Genomic DNA, 12373 nt, shown 5'->3' with positions numbered 1-12373 from the left:
TTTGTAGTTCTTACAACAGCCAACAGTTGTTTTCAGAGAGGCTGTGTGAATCTGTGAATTGCAGAGGCTTGTATAGTAGAGATATTTTAAAGACCTGTTAAGCCAATTTAACAATGACTCAGATGCACCCACAGAGTTAATAAATAGTCCCCTGATCAGCATCTGGAGCACAGCCCGGACTGTTAAACAAAGCCAGACAACATAGCTACTCACAGCATGTTTTTGTTTCCTCTCTTAAGACCCCCTAACCGAAACTGGCCTCGTGTTCTTCTACATCTTTCTTTGTTTTCTTGGCCGTTTGCTGGATTGCTTTTCTTAAAGCTTCACATTTGAGATTTCCACACAGACCCTGTCTTTTAACTCCGCCCTAGTTAAATACACACAGACACAAGTCTGCCTGGCAATGAAAAAATGATTGAATTAAAACAATGTCTCAGCTACACGACGTGGATCAGCACACACATGACAGATGGCATCTTAGGTTGCCAAGACAACTGAACCCTAATCCTGCTCCATTTTGGTGCTAGTGGAGCTAGTGGTGGAGGTGGGGGTCGACAATTCAGCCCGGCACCATGTGCTGTGTACCACTCAAATTGGTCCCCTGGGTCAAAAGGACCTGGGGTCCATCAGATGGGGCCACACTTATTAGAGACTCACAAGTGTTTTATCATTCTGTCAGATTAAAGCAGATTTCATTTTAAGGTGGAATGAGGTTCCTTCATATAACTCAATGCATCTGTGTGTGTGTGTTTTTCTGTTCTGATTTGAGAAGAATACACTGGCTTTTTATTCACTTCATATGCACCGTTTTCCTCCCATTCAAATCATTGCCTGTTTATATTTTTATAGCCCATTTAAATTGAAAGAAAGGAGAGTCAGTACACTTGTTGTGGTAAAACTCTCAACTAATGAAAGCATTTCTGTGATGTCTTCTATGGTTGGATTCGCCTTATAGTGGTTATTTACATCCTTGAATAATTTAAAGGATAGCTGTGTTTTGAGGTCTTAACATTCCCCTGAAAAAAATAAATCCTAAAAATCTCCTGAAACTAAAGTAGCCTTTAAATCAATTTTATTGTTGTCTTATTGTTTTTTTTTCTTTGTTTAATTTTTAAACCCCTCATTTGCTCTCTGTCAAGTCATAAAATGTTTTAAGAAGAAAATGTAGCTCCTTTAAATGACCATGCACCTTTTATCTAGTGTCATCATAATGTTACGTTTTATGTTGAAGTCTGTCACTTGTTTTTCTCTCTCACAGGTATTTGCTCTGATTTAAATCATGTCAATCACCCTCATACTGTCTCAGTGTCACAGCCTGTCTGTGGATATCAGGCTGTGAGGCGTTCATTTAAAGGACTAATAAAAAATATGTCAGCCAGTGCTGCAGATGACAGATGAATGCTGGTTAACTCAGCACAGGCTGGCAGGCCAGGCGGTCAATAGCTGCAGGGCAGACCTTTACTTTAATTAAGCTACCTGTCACACTGAGCATCTAAATGTGAAGCAGGTCTATAAGCAGGGCTGGTAAATTACTGTACTTTGTCTCTGAGTCTACAGCGGGGAATAATGAAACCTAAAAAAAAAAAAGAGCTGTACATTTTTACAGGTCTGTACTCCATATGAAGCAAACCAGCATACAGGATCCTAAAACACCAGTGGTTTGAGTGGAGTGTTAACAAATGGACACCAGAGGGCAGCATAGCAACTCAATCACAAGCCCTTGTTAGTAGGGGGAAAAGGAAAAAAAGGGGAAGCCATGTTTACTTTTAATGACATGGTCTGTAGCCATTGTGTAGGAAACCCATGTATCCGCATTTATGAACCCTGGATTTTAGAAATTCTTCCTAAAAGTGCAAATTAGCAAATGGACTTATTTTAATAGAGAACTTAAAGAGTCTGCCTTTGCTTTTCAGTGCTTGTGTGCCTCTACAGCTCCATAGTTACATGACAAAGGCTTAATGCACTTCAAAACCTTCAGTCAGACATGGAGAGGGCTTGGCTCCACTGGCGGCCAACCCGCTGTCATTTGTCTCTGTCACCACGATTCCAATCACTGGGATCTTAACAAGATTACCGGAAGCGAGTGGAAGCAATGGAGTACCGGTGTAATGTAATTATCAAGTGATGGAGTGCCTGAAATGGCTGTATTATCACTGGCGAGTCGCTTAACCTCTGTCAGCACATGAAAGATCAGACCGTCACTCACACTCAGAGGTGCGTGAGGAGAGATGCTGATTTGTTCATTATCATTTGCACCTTTACGAAATTGTGCCTTTGTGTTTTTGAAGCATAATGAGTCAAAAAGAAGAAAAAGAAATGTGAGTGACGTACAGTGTACGCTTGCTCTTTCGGCTTCAGTTTGAATGGTCCTTCAAGTGTCTCCCGAACACTACATTTCGCTTTTTTGCCTCTTCCCTTTTACACATGTATCCTGGTCTCCATAGCAACTCATCTCAGTTTTAGAAACATGGACAAAAGAAACAGAAAGGAAAAAAATCAAAATAGGCAAGGACATACAGGTATAATACATGTAGCGACGCGCTAATCAATACAACCTAGGAACAGAAATGCAAGGATGCTTTTCACCACATGATTCAGGTTTTGCAAAAGCCAACATAAAGCCGCTCTAACAAATGGTTTCTTTGTGATATAAGAAAAAAAAAGTTTCACAGTGTCAGGGTTTTTTCTTTAAATTATAATTCAATGCTTTTGTCACCAGCGTATTTAATATCAGCATCAGTGAGGCGTGTATGTCACTGACATACAGTGGGGCAAAAAAGTATTTAGTCAGCCACCGATTGTGCAAGTTCCCCCACCTAAAATGATGACAGAGGTCAGTAATTTGCACCAGAGGTACACTTCAACTGTGAGAGACAGAATGTGAAAAAAAAAATCCATGAATCCACATGGTAGGATTTGTAAAGAATTTATTCGTAAATCAGGGTGGAAAATAAGTATTTGGTCAATAACAAAAATACAACTCAAGACTTTGTAACATAACCTTTGTTGGCAATAACAGAGGTCAAACGTTTACTATAGGTCTTTACCAGGTTTGCACACACAGTAGCTGGTATTTTGGCCCATTCCTCCATGCAGATCTTCTCGAGAGCAGTGATGTTTTGGGGCTGTCGCCAAGCAACACGGACTTTCAACTCCGCCACAGATTTTCTATGGGGTTGAGGTCTGGAGACTGGCTAGGCCACTCCAGGACTTTCAAATGCTTCTTACGGAGCCACTCCTTTGTTGCCCGGGCGGTGTGTTTTGGATCATTGTCATGTTGGAAGACCCAGCCTCGTTTCATCTTCAAAGTTCTCACTGATGGAAGGAGGTTTTGGCTGAAAATCTCACGATACATGGCCCCATTCATTCTGTCCTTAACACGGATCAGTCGTCCTGTCCCCTTGGCAGAAAAACAGCCCCATAGCATGATGTTTCCACCCCCATGCTTCACAGTAGGTATGGTGTTCTTGGGATGCAACTCAGTATTCTTCTTCCTCCAAACACGACGAGTTGAGTTTATACCAAAAAGTTCTACTTTGGTTTCATCTGACCACATGACATTCTCCCAATCCTCTGCTGTATCATCCATGTGCTCTCTGGCAAACTTCAGACGGGCCTGGACATGCACTGGCTTCAGCAGCGGAACACGTCTGGCACTGCGGGATTTGATTCCCTGCCGTTGTAGTGTGTTACTGATGGTGACCTTTGTTACTTTGGTCCCAGCTCTCTGCAGGTCATTCACCAGGTCCCCCCGTGTGGTTCTGGGATCTTTGCTCACCGTTCTCATGATCATTTTGACCCCACGGGATGAGATCTTGCGTGGAGCCCCAGATCGAGGGAGATTATCAGTGGTGTTGTATGTCTTCCATTTTCTGATGATTGCTCCCACAGTTGATTTTTTCACACAAAGCTGCTTGCCTATTGTAGATTCACTCTTCCCAGTCTGGTGCAGGTCTACAATACTTTTCCTGGTGTCCTTCGAAAGCTCTTTGGTCTTGGCCATGGCGGAGTTTGGAGTCTGACTGTTTGAGGCTGTGGACAGGTGTCTTTTATACAGATGATGAGTTCAAACAGGTGCCATTCATACAGGTAACGAGTGGGGGACAGAAAAGCTTCTTACAGAAGACGTTACAGGTCTGTGAGAGCCAGAGATTTTCCTTGTTTGAGGTGACCAAATACTTATTTTCCACCCTAATTTACGAATAAATTCTTTACAAATCCTACCATGTGAATTCATAGATTTTTTTTCACATTGTCTCTCGCCGTTGAAGTGTACCTCTGGTGCAAATTACTGACCTCTGTCATCATTTTAAGTGGGGGAACTTGCACAATCGGTGGCTGACTAAATACTTTTTTGCCCCACTGTAGGACATCACTCCAGCCTTTGAGGCTTATGGAGCTTAGCCTTGAAAAAATGAATTTTCTTCTATTGTTGTAAAAAAGACCATGAGCCATTTCAGTAGTTCAACATGCCTTTCTCTTAAATTCTGTGAATTCATCCAGGTTCACCCTTGCAGAAGAGTGTGATCACTCTTCAACTTAACTCTTTCAGTCTCTATCAGCAGTAGGAACTACTTGCTATATTACTTTATTACTTGCTACACTGAAGCAGATACAATATATGATCTTTTTTTGTAGATGTGGATGCTAGCCCCAAACAGAGGTTATGTGCAAGCAGTGATCTAACAAGTTTACTCAATGATTTAAATCCTGCATTCCGATTTGTGGTGTGAGGGATTTTGATCCAGGAGACGTGGGTTAAAGTCCCAAGTGGAACTACTTTTGTATTATTTCTGCGCTGTTAAGTTTGAATTTCACTTACTGTTTGGTCAATGCTACATCCCCGACCATGGCTCAGGGGGTTAGGAAGCATATCTGTAACTGGAAGGTCGCTGGTTCGATCCCCGGGCTCTCTGTCCTGGTCGTTGTGTCCTTGGGCAAGACACTTTACCCTGCTGTTGGCCAGAGGGGCCGATGGCGCGATATGGCAGCCTCGCTTCTGTCAGTCTGCCCCAGAGCAGCTGTGGCTACAACCGTAGCTTCCCTCCACCAGTGTGTGAATGCGAGAGTGAATGAATAGTGGCATTGTAAAGCGCTTTGGGTGCCTTGAAAAGCGCTATATAAATCCAATCCATTATTATTATCTCTGGAGACTGCAAAACAAACAAAATTATTGTGACTGAAGTTCGGTGCACACTGAGTCCGACTGATTGCAACGTGTTGCCAGTCTGTCTGAGAGTGAATCCAGTCAGTCTAAGTTTGACCCCGATTTTTTGGAGGCAGGATGCATTCCACCAGGTGACCTGTGCAACTACCTTACTATCAAAAGTGGTCACAAGGCGATTCAGTGGAAAAACTCAAGTTAAACACCTTCAATTTGAACACAGTAGCAGTAACAGAAGGATAACAGCAACAGTGAAAGGGAAGATTTACAAGATTCTAGTGAGACCTGCTATGATGGAGGATGGTTTGGAGATGGTGGCACTGACAAAATGACGGGAAGCTGAGCTGGAAGCTTTAGTGCTTAACCGACGAGTACATCAGAGGGACAGCACAGATTGAGCAGTTTGGAGACAAAGTTAGTTTAATTCACTTTGATTTATATACCATCAAATCACAACAACAGGTGCCTAAAGGTGCTTTGTTTTGTAAGGCAACACCCTACAATAATACAAAGAAAAAAATTCTGACATGGCTTGGATGAGCTTGAATGAAGGACGGTGGATATATTGGACAAAGGAGACAACAGACGACATTTATGGATGTAGTGAAGGAGGATATGTAGAGGTTTGGCGTGACAGAGGAGGATGTTAGAGATGGGGTGAGATGGAGGCAGACGACCTACTGTGGTGACCCTTAAAGAGACCAGTAGAAGTGCAGTAGGTAAGTGTCCCTACTTTGCATGACAGATTCCTGGGAGTTTTTTGAACTTCACTGACTGGCTGAAGCGAAAAACTTCTTTCTTATTTTTAATGTGTCAGAGCACAGAATAAAGTCTGTATGTGGTTTAAAACCCTAAATGCCAAGTCTGCCGACTCACTGTTTGAGCAGACGGGAGAAAGACTGACAGATGGACAGAGAGAGCGAGGGATGAACAGAAATCTTGCCCCTCTGTGGAGCAGAGGATTGACAGATTTACCAACTATGCGCATGCTGCTCCTGCAGCAGCGGTCAGGGCGGTGTGAAGGAAACACCATTAAAATCAGATTGTTTGTTTAGTGTGGAGCGTAGGTGCAGAGCAGAGCCTGAAAACAAGCATTCTCAGGTACGTCCATCATGACAGCTCCCTGTCTTTGCACTTTGAACCTGTGCAGTGGTCCAGAGGTTATAACCCACCGGTGGGTGCTTGTATGCGTGAAAAAATAAATGAATAAAATAAAACATTGAAAGTCGGACAGCGGCCGATCAGTGTGTGACTCATCTGGTATATCATTCAGATGTAGCATCTCTGCAGTGTCTGAGTCACCATGCAGCAGTGACAGAGCGAGGAAGAGAACAGGGGAGGGAGAGAGAGCCAAAAGAAGCAGACCAGATAACAAAGGAAGCTGATATGATGAAAGAAAGATCATGACATTATCTTATCCTTTTCATCTGATTCTTTTCTGCAGCCTTCACTTAGCCCACTTTGGTCTGACAGGTCTAGTCTCGTGGTCTGACTGATATTGTGTTAATGCAGAACTCACAGGTGTTGCTTTTAATGGATGTTTTAACAAGGCTCTCAGCATCTGTCCAAAATGATGCTGTACATTTCTGTAAGAGATGGTGTTAATGACAAAGGAAGATGTCATTTTAGAATCAGAGAACTGATTTATATATCTTACATGAACATCAAGAACTAGTTTGTTTTTCTTTACTGATGAGGAGCCCTCTTTATGAATTTATGTGATTGACAGTCATCACTGATAAATCAATCACTTAATAAAGAGCACACACTCACACACACACTCACACAATCTAGCAGTACAATTGGCCTGAGTTTATGGGCTGTTATATGAAACCCAAGGGAGATGTAGTATTAGCTCCCTACTTTGTATGAGCTGCACAATTTTTACTGCGATCTTTCAGAAGCAAACATCAGAGGCGGGGTCTCCTGTGTGTTTTATCCTATTTGTTTATTGTCTGTCCCTTTCCTCCCACACACTCGTCCCAAGGTGTCTGCTCACACGGGTTCGCCTCTTAAAGGTGCCGGGCATCAATATTTTATCACTGCAATGACACACACATACACACACGCACAAAATCCATTAGATGAATGCAAATGTGTGTCGGTAGGCTCTCATTAAAAATGGCTGCAGGAAGTCGACAGCGGAGAGCAGAGAGTGTGAGGAGCATTGAGGGCGTTTTTTCAGTCGAGGATCAACTGCGTGAGATTTCTGCTGTAGATGAGAAGTAATCGCCTGCAATTTCAAACCAATTTCTAGCCCTAATGGGTAAATTGCAGGTTTTACAAAGGGGGCTTGGTGTTGTGCCATTTGCACTGGCAGTTACAGCGAGTGGTTTAACTTTGATAATGAAAGGCCTGTTTTGAAGATTAGGATTGCTTACCATGTATTTTGGGGGTTGTTATCATCTAACAAATGACTGTAATAGAAAATGAATTCACCACAGTCAGCTCTAGTAGTGAGGAGCGTGTACTCTGCCCGGGCTCTAAATGCAGAACAAAGGGGCAGATGGTGATAGTGTTGTGCTTGTTTTATCACTTTGCTTTGAGACCTCTCTATCAGGACGTGTCACGTCACTGTACCCAATCAAATCAGATGAACAAAAAGTGGCGACAGCACGAAATCAATAACGCTTCAAGGGATGTGTGTTTGTGATTTATCTTTATAATCTGATTGTGTTTCATGAGCAACGTATCTCGCAGCTATGAAACATGATTCTGATTTAAAAACCCATTTGAAGCTAAACGAAGCGCGCACCAAGTTGGACTTGCTGTTCAGTGTTTCCTGCAAACCCATCAGACATAAAAGCCCTCTCCCCCCTTCTCTCACTTTTTAATGAGATTTGGAGTGTGTTCATCACCCCACTGTGAAGCCATCGGTGACAGGCAGGAGGACAAAAGAAGCCCCCCCCCCCCCCCCCCCCCACCACCACCACCACCCCTTGCCACACACACACACACACACACACACACACACACACATCTCTACTGCTGGCTCCCATCTGGTGATAGAGCACTAAGAGGCCAGTCTGAATAAGGAGCTACTGGCACACAAGTGCATGCATGTCTCTGCACAGACACAAATGCACACTCTAATCCAGGTGCCTTAGTTGCATTAGTCCAGAAAAAAAAATACCCCCTCCTTTCTCTTTTCACTCCATAATTCCCAGTGTTCCTCCTTGGGAAGGGTCCAAATATCAACCCTTATCAGCAAATTCAATAAGAATATGGTCAGTAAGAGAGAAGCAACAACAAATTCCAATCTCTTTCTTTCGTTCTTTTTTGAGAAGAGACATTAAATCCACATTTTATTCTGGACAATGGTAGAATTTGCTACGCAGTAGAACTGCTTTAAAATGACTGCGTTCTTATGTGCGCTCCACGCACGTGCCTGCACATCCCTCTGCCTCATGCACATATCCCAGCATCTCACCGTCATGTATTCAGTGTGTGCCTGCGCACGTGCGTCCATATGTGTGTGTGATCTTGAAGAACTCATGATGCAGGAGGAACAATATCAAAGTGCCGCGCCCCAGAGGCTCCCCCTTGACGAGCTGATGACGCACTTCCTGACAAGGTGGCAGGAGGTATAAAAAGGGAGGAGACGTAGGTGTGGTTAGGAAATAGGGGTTGTTGGTGTGCGTGAGGATGGGGTGTCCTGCTAAATATATACCAGCTGTGGGCTGTCATGTGGGACCAATCGTGCTTCCTGACTCGTGCAGGAGGAGGATCCCGCTGTGTCTTTCCAAACCAATTGCTGCTGATCCTGGTCTGTTGTGTAGAACTTCAACTTATCAAACATGATAGGATTCTATGCTGTGTTTTGCCTGCTGTGTGCATATGTGTGCACCTCGATGAACACAAACATGATTGTGTTATGCAGCAATCCTTTAGTGAGCACCATGGACGGCTCACATGTGGGTCTATGTGACTGCAGATAGCAGAAGTGACACTGAACAAAGATATTTTTGTTTGGAATTATAGTTCTTGAAGTACTAATGAGCCCTTCCTTATTGCAGCTTAAACTACCTTCATTCATTCATGCAAAAATTGCATGAATTATATAAAAAAATGATAGTCTTTCATCATCCTGTGTGATGCTCACAGGTGCTGGAGGCACATTGTGCAAATCCAGAGCTTATTTATGAGCCACACAGGATCTCAGGGGCCCGAGCATGACACAAGCACAGCCCCTGAGTAATTAAAAAGTGATTTTGGCATCCTCCTCTCATCCCCCGACACTAACCCCCACCCCCCCCACCCCCGAGCTCCCCTGAGGCTGTAGCAGCACCTGCCCCCCATCCACGTCTGAGCAGCAACTTAAGATGCTGAACATATGCACACTCATTCTCTCAGTTTGGCATCCATGCTGTCAGACACATGTGCCCACATGCTGTATTTAAACACACAATGCAAATGAAAAAGTTAAATCTCAAAAGGGCTGCTGGATGACGCGTTTCTGCACAGAACTTGCATCAGTATGCTGACAGAGTATGCTGGCTTGGTTTTTCCCGTGATGATTTTTCTTTCTTTTTTTTACCTTTTCAGCAGGGTGTAGCTGTGGCTTTTTTTCCTGTGATTGGTGTGACGATGACAAAGGGTTACGGGTCAGCTCCCTTGCTTGTACTGGGGGCAGGATGGCGGTTCAGGCTGGTTGACTGTGAGAAAATGCTATTTATGGGTGAATGGTGACACGTTTATTGAGCCTGTCAAATTAACAGGAGCAATGAGCTGAGCCAAGACAAGAATAACACACACGCAGATAGAGACGGGGGGGGATAGAGACAGAGACATGTTTTGGGAATCCGCCTGATCCAGAAATGCATCAATCAAACACTGATCTCTGTGTCACCTTGGGCTTTTCAGAAGGCCTGCAGAGTTGTTTGACGTCAGAGCTGTTGGGAGAGTGTGTGGTCTGAATTTTACCCATCCCGCTCTGCAGATGGGGATCCATAGAAAAAAGAAGAAAAAGTACACATTGAAAATGGATGCGTGGATATATATGCAACATTAAGGTGAAACTTGAGCATGACCTTGAGTCCTCGGACTGTGATTATCTGCTGCAAAAAAGTCCTCTTTAGACATTGGTCATATTTTCTTAAGCAAATCTACACCTACTCCTTTATTTAATAAATTCTGGGTCCATGACTATTTGTGTGACTCATGTTTCTACACACACTTTTATAAACTACGTGTTGCTTGACGATTGGCTTTCAGCCCAGTTTGTGGTGCTACACTCTGAGGTAAGTAGGCAAACTTGGGTGAACACAGTGTAACTTTCCATCTTCAGAAGGAGAATGTAAAACAGGAGCCAAACTTTTCACAAAGTGCGTCATTCTTTACAGTCAAGGTCAAACACTCAGAGCGAAGCAGCAGTACCCCAAAAAAGGATCCACATTTCCAGCATACAGGGAGTGCCGAATTATTAGGCAAATGAGTATTTTGTCCACATCATCCTCTTCATGCATGTTGTCTTACTCCAAGCTGTATAGGCTCGAAAGCCTACTACCAATTAAGCATATTAGGTGATGTGCAACTCTGTAATGAGAAGGGGTGTGGTCTAATGACATCAACACCCTGCATAATTATTAGGCAACTTCCTTTCCTTTGGCAAAATGGGTCAAAAGAAGGACTTGACGGGCTCAGAAAAGTCAAAAATAGTGAGATATCTTGCAGAGGGATGCAGCAGTCTCAAAATTGCAAAGCTTCTGAAGCGTGATCATCGAACAATCAAGCGTTTCATTCAAAATAGTCAACAGGGTCGCAAGAAGCGTGTGGAAAAACCAAGGCGCAAAATAACTGCCCATGAACTGAGAAAAGTCAAGCGTGCAGCTGCCAAGATGCCACTTGCCACCAGTTTGGCCATATTTCAGAGCTGCAACATCACTGGAGTGCCCAAAAGCACAAGGTGTGCAATACTCAGACACATGGCCAAGGTAAGAAAGGCTGAAAGACGACCACCACTGAACAAGACACACAAGCTGAAACGTCAAGACTGGGCCAAGAAATATCTCAAGACTGGTTTTTCTAAGGTTTTATGGACTGATGAAATGAGAGTGAGTCTTGATGGGCCAGATGGATGGGCCCGTGGCTGGATTGGTAAAGGGCAGAGAGCTCCAGTCCGACTCAGACGCCAGCAAGGTGGAGGTGGAGTACTGGTTTGGGCTGGTATCATCAAAGATGAGCTTGTGGGGCCTTTTCGGGTTGAGGATGGAGTCAAGCTCAACTCCCAGTCCTACTGCCAGTTTCTGGAAGACACCTTCTTCAAGCAGTGGTACAGGAAGAAGTCTGCATCCTTCAAGAAAAACATGATTTTCATGCAGGACAATGCTCCATCACACGCATCCAAGTACTCCACAGCGTGGCTGGCAAGAAAGGGTATAAAAGAAGAGAAACTAATGACATGGCCACCTTGTTCACCTGATCTGAACCCCATTGAGAACCTGTGGTCCATCATCAAATGTGAGATTTACAAGGAGGGAAAACAGTACACCTCTCTGAACAGTGTCTGGGAGGCTGTGGTTGCTGCTGCACGCAATGTTGATGGTGAACAGATCAAAACACTGACAGAATCCATGGATGGCAGGCTTTTGAGTGTCCTTGCAAAGAAAGGTGGCTATATTGGTCGCTGATTTGTTTTTGTTTTGTTTTTGAATGTCAGAAATGTATATTTGTGAATGTGGAGATGTTATATTGGTTTCACTGGTAAAAATAAATGATTGAAATGGGTATATATTTGTTTTTTGTTAAGTTGCCTAATAATTATGCACAGTAATAGTCACCTGCACACACAGATATCCCCCTAAAATAGCTAAAACTAAAAACAAACTAAAAACTACTTCCAAAAACATTCAGCTTTGATATTAATGAGTTTTTTGGGTTCATTGAGAACATGGTTGTTGTTCAATAATAACATTATTCCTCAAAAATACAACTTGCCTGATAATTCTGCACTCCCTGTATATGTGTATTCAGCAGCCCTGATATGAGCAAAATATAAAGATTCCTTACTTATTAAAGTCATTCACAACTGGAATAACTGCCTTCTGTTATAACAGAGTGTCGGTATTAATTTTTTTTATATCAGTGACCACAGTTGGGTGATAACAATTCACTTAAGCTTTTTTGTATTTATTGTCAAAGAGCGTCCTTAAAGAGCAAATAGTAGCAGAAGGACAATGTACAACCATCAAGGCTGAATGATTTCGTGCT

Source organism: Mchenga conophoros, linkage group LG1 (genome assembly GCF_057382185.1).
Source record: "Mchenga conophoros isolate Kocher_MC1m ecotype Shallow Benthic linkage group LG1, M_conophoros_male_GT1.1, whole genome shotgun sequence".
NCBI lineage: Eukaryota > Metazoa > Chordata > Actinopteri > Cichliformes > Cichlidae > Mchenga > Mchenga conophoros.
This window is presented reverse-complemented; position numbering follows the sequence as displayed.